Here is a 6,962-nt window from a genome sequence, read left to right as displayed (position 1 = left end):
CGAAGATATGGGCACAGGAAAAAAAATTTCTCAACAGAACACCAATGGCTTGTGCTCGGTAATTTCAACATATTTATTTCTTTTCAGGTGTACAATTTTTTCCTAATTAATTTCATTCTGGTTTTCTTCCATTAAGATGGGAATAAGTTTGCCTTATATTGATGTCACAAATCCTAGAAATACTAGTCAAGAATAAGAGACCTCTCATCTGCAGGGATAAGATCAAGGGATGTGCCCACTTGGTGTTATGTACCCATTAATAAGAAGCAGTGGCAGGACCAGCAGACATCGGACTGCATGTCAGAATGACTACAGTTCTTTCTTAAACAAAATCAGTCTATGAGAGGGGCTTGAGAGAGGAGACGTATCCTGCTGAGTTAGGAAGAGTCAATGCTGAGGAAATTGAGAGTTTGACTTCTGGCAAGTGAAATTGGTAGTTTAGGATATGTAATTGGTCCAACATAAAGATAAAAATACTTATTGTTAGGATAACATAAATAGATACTAACTATCACTATCAATCCAGAGTTAATTTTCCCTTAAGGGCATTGAAAAGCCATTCAGAATACGAAGTCAAATTGAGAGCTGACTTGAGAATACCATCAGGAAATTTGTAACATATAATTAAGTGGGAAAGCATCTTTAAGGCTGTCTGGTACAAATGAGAGTTCTTATCAGAAGCTAAAATCTGAGTTCAGGAATGAAGACCAAAATGAGGCATGTAATGAAATATGATTGTGACACATCTATGACTTCTATGACTGATGTTGTGTTTCTTGGATGAAGCTACTTCAGTTTTATGATAAATGGGTTAATCAATAATTTTTATTAGGCAAACAGCAATATCAATTCCACTGTTTTCAAGTATAGGTAACTAATTTTAGGTATTCTAGCTGCATAAGAACTTAATGATAAACATATTACTTTAAACATTTCTGAAAGATAGACAGATATGAAATATTTTGTATAAAAATAATTTATAAAAAATTGGTCAAATGTTACTCATTTAAAACTACTTTATTTTCCAAAAATTGCTATTATATAGATAATGTCCTTTAAAATGTATTTGTTGCACTTGGGCTGGCTCTAGTCTATCCTTTAAAATGTATTCATTGGGCTAGCTCTGATCTTAGGCCTTTTATTCACTTCCATTTACTGTTCAACACCCCAAGCCCTCTGCAGACTAAAGCTTCATGTAATATAAACACAGAACAATTTAACAACTCTCTCAAGAGCACCAATACTACAAGAGCTCCATTCATTGAACTTTTCCTCAGCTCCAGTTTCCAAGAAAAAGCATAGCAGGCACTGTTCAATTCCCACAACCACTCCATGAAGTCATTTCTATCGAAACCAAGACCCTGGGACAAAGGGTGAATTGTAAATTGTCAAAGGTCATGGACCTGCTATCAGACTAAGGATCAAAAGCAGTACCAGTCCAGAGTAACTATCCACTTAAAATCAAAATGAAGCTTTTCCCTCTGTTTCTACTTTTCCTTCTTTATTGCAAACCAGCCCTGAACTTAAGGAGTTTTAAACAGCAACATATCTATTTCCTCTTTGAGTCTGAATGTGTGTAGTGTATTAATTAGATAAAACAGGTTTGAGCTTCTTCATGTGGTACCAATGGGGACGACAGTTGGGACGCTTCTTAACTAGACAGAGATACCTAAAGTGGCTTTTCAACATGGCTAGTAGTTAGTGGCTGGCTTTTGTTGACTTGATTCATAGATGGCACTGCTAACTGAAGCAACTGGGGCATCCTCCAGATAGCATCCCTGCTTGATTTTTAGTATTCTTCTGTCGAGTGGGAACATCCTTAACACAAGCCAGCAAGCAGTCCAGATCTTTTAAGACTCTGCCTTATTCATCCATTGTTAGTAGCAAACTGGGTATTACATTGGTAAGAAAAGTTATACATCTAGACTAGACTCAACAGAAAGGGAAATAGATTACTTATTTTGGGGACAGATGATCAAAAATATTGTAGCCATTTTTAACTTACTGTTTCATTAATGTATCATGATACTGCATCATTATCGGTTTTAAGGAATAATTGACTTGTTGCTTATATTTTAATGTCATGAAATCAAATTCCATCTAGATCTGCTCAGTGTTATTAAATTCTAGATTTTTATATACTTTAAAATTCACAAAATGAAGGTGTGTAACACTTGGTATTTAAATAGTAGTTTTAAAATTTATATTTAATGATATCCTGAGATACTAGATAAATGAAGATATTTACAGAACATTTTTATAATCATAGTCTTATTTTTTTAAGTAATATTTTCTTATGTTACTATATGATTGATGTGAAACAATTTTTTCCTATATTTTTCTTTTTTATATTTTGAATCATTTAACAGTGGAATTTTCATTCAGCTTTTATTTTAAGACCAAGGAAATAGAAGTCTGTTGAGGTTTGGTCTGTTGATATGTTTTACGATGCTAGGAGCTAACTTCAAGACCTGGTTGCCTCCAAGACAGGAGAGTGATCAGGTAGACCCAAGCAACTCTATGTGACCTTGCCCCCCACAAGTTATTTCTGATTGTTAACCAAAGATGCTGACAGCCAATAGGTGGGTATAAGAGACATAGGTGGGGTTTAGGGTCCTAGAGAAACCACAAAGAGAGGAAAGGGTGAAGAGAAGGGTTAGGATTAAAGAAAACACAGCCCTGCAGGCTGGCCAATTGGAGTTAAGAACAGCCCAAATGAAACATAATAAATAATGACTTGGGGTTATTGATAGGAAAGTAGATTCCAATAGCATATGTCCAGCTCTTGTGCTTTTTAAGGCTTATTGTAAACAATAAAAGTTATGTGTCCTTAGGCTGGGAAAGGAATGATCAAAGGTGGAATAGAAATTCTGGATTGGGATTAAAATTTCCTACAAACAGAATCTGACTTATTATATTAATAAGAAGAAAACCACACTTTTGTGTTAACTATAAGCTTGATTGTATATTTCCAAAATATCATATGTAATGGCTAGAAATATGCATGAATAATTATTCAGTATATGTAAAAGTAATGGTAGTAGGTCTTTACTTATACAATAATTGTTATTATTTTATGATAGCCTTTTAAAATACTGAAAATGTGTCTATATACAAAGAAAATTTTATGCCATAATCAAGTAGGAATAATTTCAGAAAATGCTACTTCATCGCTCAAGATTTAAGAATGTTTAAGTATTTATGTTCATACAAGACAAAAATTATAGACAAATTCAACATATATTTACTACAGAATCTCTCAGCAAACTTGGGATAGAGGATACATCCATACCTTAAACATTAAAAACAAATCTTAGAACATTCATCAAATTAAATAAGTTCCCCGTATTTTATTCCTTAAGACCAGAAAGAACAAAGTACGTCATCTTTCCAAGCTTCTACCTAATAGAATACTGGAAGGTTTACCTAGAGCAACAAGACAACAAAATGGTAAGATACAGATGGAAAATAAGTAAAATTCCCTTTGTTCTCAAATAGTTTGTCTGTGGAATTCATACAATTCATCATCTGTAGATATCCTTTGAAACTGTGACATAAGTTGTACGATACAGAAATGTTAAGTTTCTTTATTGACTTTTGCTTCCTTTTGTCTGTGTTTCATGGCTGCTTTTGACCCTTTGTGGTTCAAAGCACCCTTTGAGGCTTCCTGAAGAGCTTCTTTTTAAATAGATTGTGTTTCATACACCTTGGATAGCATATCCCAGTAATATACAGACATGTGTTTATGTGAAAGAACACAGGAGAGGGGTTGTCTCATAATATTTTTATTAATCTCAGGTTAGCTTTGTTTTGTTTTCTTTAAGTGACACAGGGTACTTAGAGGATCCTGATTGGAAAGTCCATTTCTTCCATTTATGCCACAGCTCTGGTAAGAAATGTAGGCTTTGTTACAGAGTGTTCTCTTGTATCAACTTTAAGGACTTACATCTCTTTAGTATCCACTGTGAGAATTTGGGAATGAAAGTGTTCTTAGAAATAATTTCAGCAAATATTTTGTCTCACAGGATTGTCCTTCTCGTGCTAGTCCACACACAGTTCTCATCATTTTGATAAGATAGCGTGAAGTCTCTTATCACTTTGTGGATCCAACACTCAGGTTCAGGTTAGTTAACTCTTACCTATTGTTCTATACATGGAGCTATCCACATTTCTCTGTGGGTTTTACCTTCCAATCTCGTTTCTCTTTTCTCTCTATTGTGTGTCTATTCTAGTTGTATATGAATACTATATTGTATAAAATCATCATCATTTTTTTTCTCTATACAGAATTTAACAGTGAAGGTTTGAGGGTCAAAAACAGAGTTGTGTTAAATAATAGTTGTCTGTTTTCTCAGTTTATAGCCCCCAACCCGCTCTGGTGGTTTTTGAGATCGGAGCAGGGTAAAAATGTTCCAAGATTTCCGATGTCAACGTTGGATTCAGATGTTTACTGGTATGAGTTTTTCCAGTCCTACAATATTTTAGGTATGTTATAACGTAGAAGAACAGTTGACCCATGTGTCTTTTTTTTCTGTATTTGCATATTCAACAAAATATAGATAAAAATATTTAGGAACAAGTTGTATTTGTACTAAACATGCAAAACTTTCTTCTATGTCATTGTTTCTTATCTAATAAAGTGTCTAAGCTACTTTATGATTATACTATATTTCTAGTCATTTGGGAGTAACATATAACATCTAGGAAGAAATTATATGTACTTTGTATGGTTTCTGTGAAATCATATAAAATGGCCTTTAACTTCCACAGATTGTGAATTCCAAGTTAGAACTTCCGAACAACCTTCACCACTGGAAAAAAATCCTGAAGTATTAACTGTAAATATTTAGAACCTACACAATGTGCCCAAGTCATGGAGAATTACCTGGTTGTTGTTCTAATACAGCACCTTGTAATATAGGCATGTGTACCTGTAGCTTTTATTCTTTTAAGATACACTGCCATCAGCAGATGTAGTAAGCATCTTCTGCTCAAACACTGCCAAGCGTGATAAATGCCCCCATGCAGATATTTGCGATTACAAAGTGATTGGCAGTGTGGATATCAAATAAAGATCCCATGGCAAGGAGTGAGGCTGATTTAGAAGGGAATGTTCCATTTAAGCATTTTGACAAAAGACTTCAATCTAATATAATCGCATTTGGATTAAATTTTCAAAGAGATTCATTCATTGCATGGAAGCCTGAACTTGATTCTTTCAACTGGCCACAGAATCTCTTGGAAGCAGTTATGCTCTTGGTTAATTTTACTGAAATTTTCTAATAATTATATCTGGGTGTTTGAATGGGATGTAGTCTCCAACTTCACAGTTGATTGTGTAAATCCTATTTCTGTTCCCCAAAGCTATTTGGCACAATATTATATTAAATGTTTAAATTCAGCTATTACTCTAGAAAGCTTGGAGATGCTTTATAATAGTTAAAACTATGGATAGAAAATTGACTAGATATCTTATCCTCAGCTTTAGAAGCTGAAAAATCCAGTCAAGGAAAATGACAGTGGCTTTTTCCTCTGCATCCACACATTCCCCATATATATCATGTGAGACTGGAGGTAAATTTTCAATAAAGGTAAATTGTCTTCACTGTTTCTTTACTGACTTGAGATTCCAAGAGACCAAAACAAAGAGAAGCAACAGAACAGGGACCAGAGCTCTAGACTATTAATAGAGTGGACTATCAGTGTAAATGGATTGTGGCTTCCTATCCACATCCAATTGCGTGCAGTGCCAAAGGAGGCCATAAGAGGACACTGGATCTCCTGGAACTGGAATTCTAGAGGTCTGAAAGTTGCCATTCATGGAGCTGGAGGTAAAATCTGGGTCTTCTAGAAAATCAGCTGGTGTGGTAAATCACCACGCTATCATCTCTGCTATAGAAGATAGTACACTTTAATTTAAAAAACAATATCCATGTCTAGCCTGAATGCTGGTATAAGCAAGGGGGGAAACTCATCTTAGGAGTATGTTAGGTTTAATTCTAGTTGTCTAGAACACAAAGAACAGGTTATTATTATTGGCAATGGGCTAAATGTGAATATTTGGGGGGGCCATCATGCTTCTGCCCCAGGGGTTACTTGCCATTAATAGAGGTGAATCTTCTTCCTTACATGTACATAAAATCTGTCGTTTCTCATGTTATATATGATGAGAAATTTGTTTTTTTTATAGAAAATAAAAAATATCCCTGCTTCTCATTCTTTTGAAGGTGTTTGCATCTGAGATTTGTTATATTCTTCCTGACAACATATATTACCTGCTGTGACACAAATGCAAAAGGGAAACTAAATATGGTAGCAAATTAGATAGATTCTTTTTCCTCTGAGAACGAATTTTCTAGATTAGTGAAGGCTTTTGTATCTTTTGTATGTTCAACTAACCTTTCTCCTTCTCTAACATGTAAACAAAAGCCTGATTCTATCTTGAGAAATATTCTTGTCCACTTCCCACCTTTATTCCTCATTGTTGAGTAATGACACTTACCAGAAATAAGTAATGTATGGTCCTGAGCTGGCTAGCAGCTTTCATTCTGTTTTCTGTATATGTTCATTTACAAAATTCATGGGGTTTTTTTTTGGGGGGGGCTCATGTCACTAGATTTAATATCTTTATTTTCATTCACTTGCAGTGCTTGCTGTTTTTATTGAGCATATGTCTCATAGATCAACAATTGTTCACCACACCCAATAGTCTGAATTCCCAGGTCCTTGGGTTTGTGTACATCTAACTGTGTATCTCTGACAGGTACTCTAGCATGCATTGATTACAGCTTCAGAGTTAACACACAAACAAATCCCAGTGTTTCTCATTAAGTTTTACTTTTATTAAGGCATACACACACACACACACACACACACACACACACACACACACACACACACATTTTTATATTACTTAGTCATCAAAGTTGTTATTTCTATTCACTTTGGGTTCTCAAGCCTAT

General features: G+C 34.7%; 1 long non-coding RNA gene across 1 annotated transcript in view; it reads left to right on the top strand.

Moving 5' to 3' along the window:
• LOC115063812 overlaps nt 1-4,479 on the top strand; it is a 34,913-nt gene extending 30,434 nt beyond the window's left edge. The window contains exons 2-4 of the long non-coding RNA XR_003843672.1: nt 3,363-3,450; nt 4,026-4,123; nt 4,356-4,479. This is a non-coding gene — a long non-coding RNA (uncharacterized LOC115063812). The remainder of the gene's footprint in view (nt 1-3,362; nt 3,451-4,025; nt 4,124-4,355) is intronic.
• Nucleotides 4,480-6,962: the final 2,483 nt, after the last annotated feature.

The sequence above is a fragment of the Mus pahari genome, chromosome 4, assembly GCF_900095145.1.
Source record: "Mus pahari chromosome 4, PAHARI_EIJ_v1.1, whole genome shotgun sequence".
Classification (NCBI taxonomy): Eukaryota; Metazoa; Chordata; class Mammalia; order Rodentia; family Muridae; genus Mus; species Mus pahari.
This window is presented reverse-complemented; position numbering and strand designations above follow the sequence as displayed.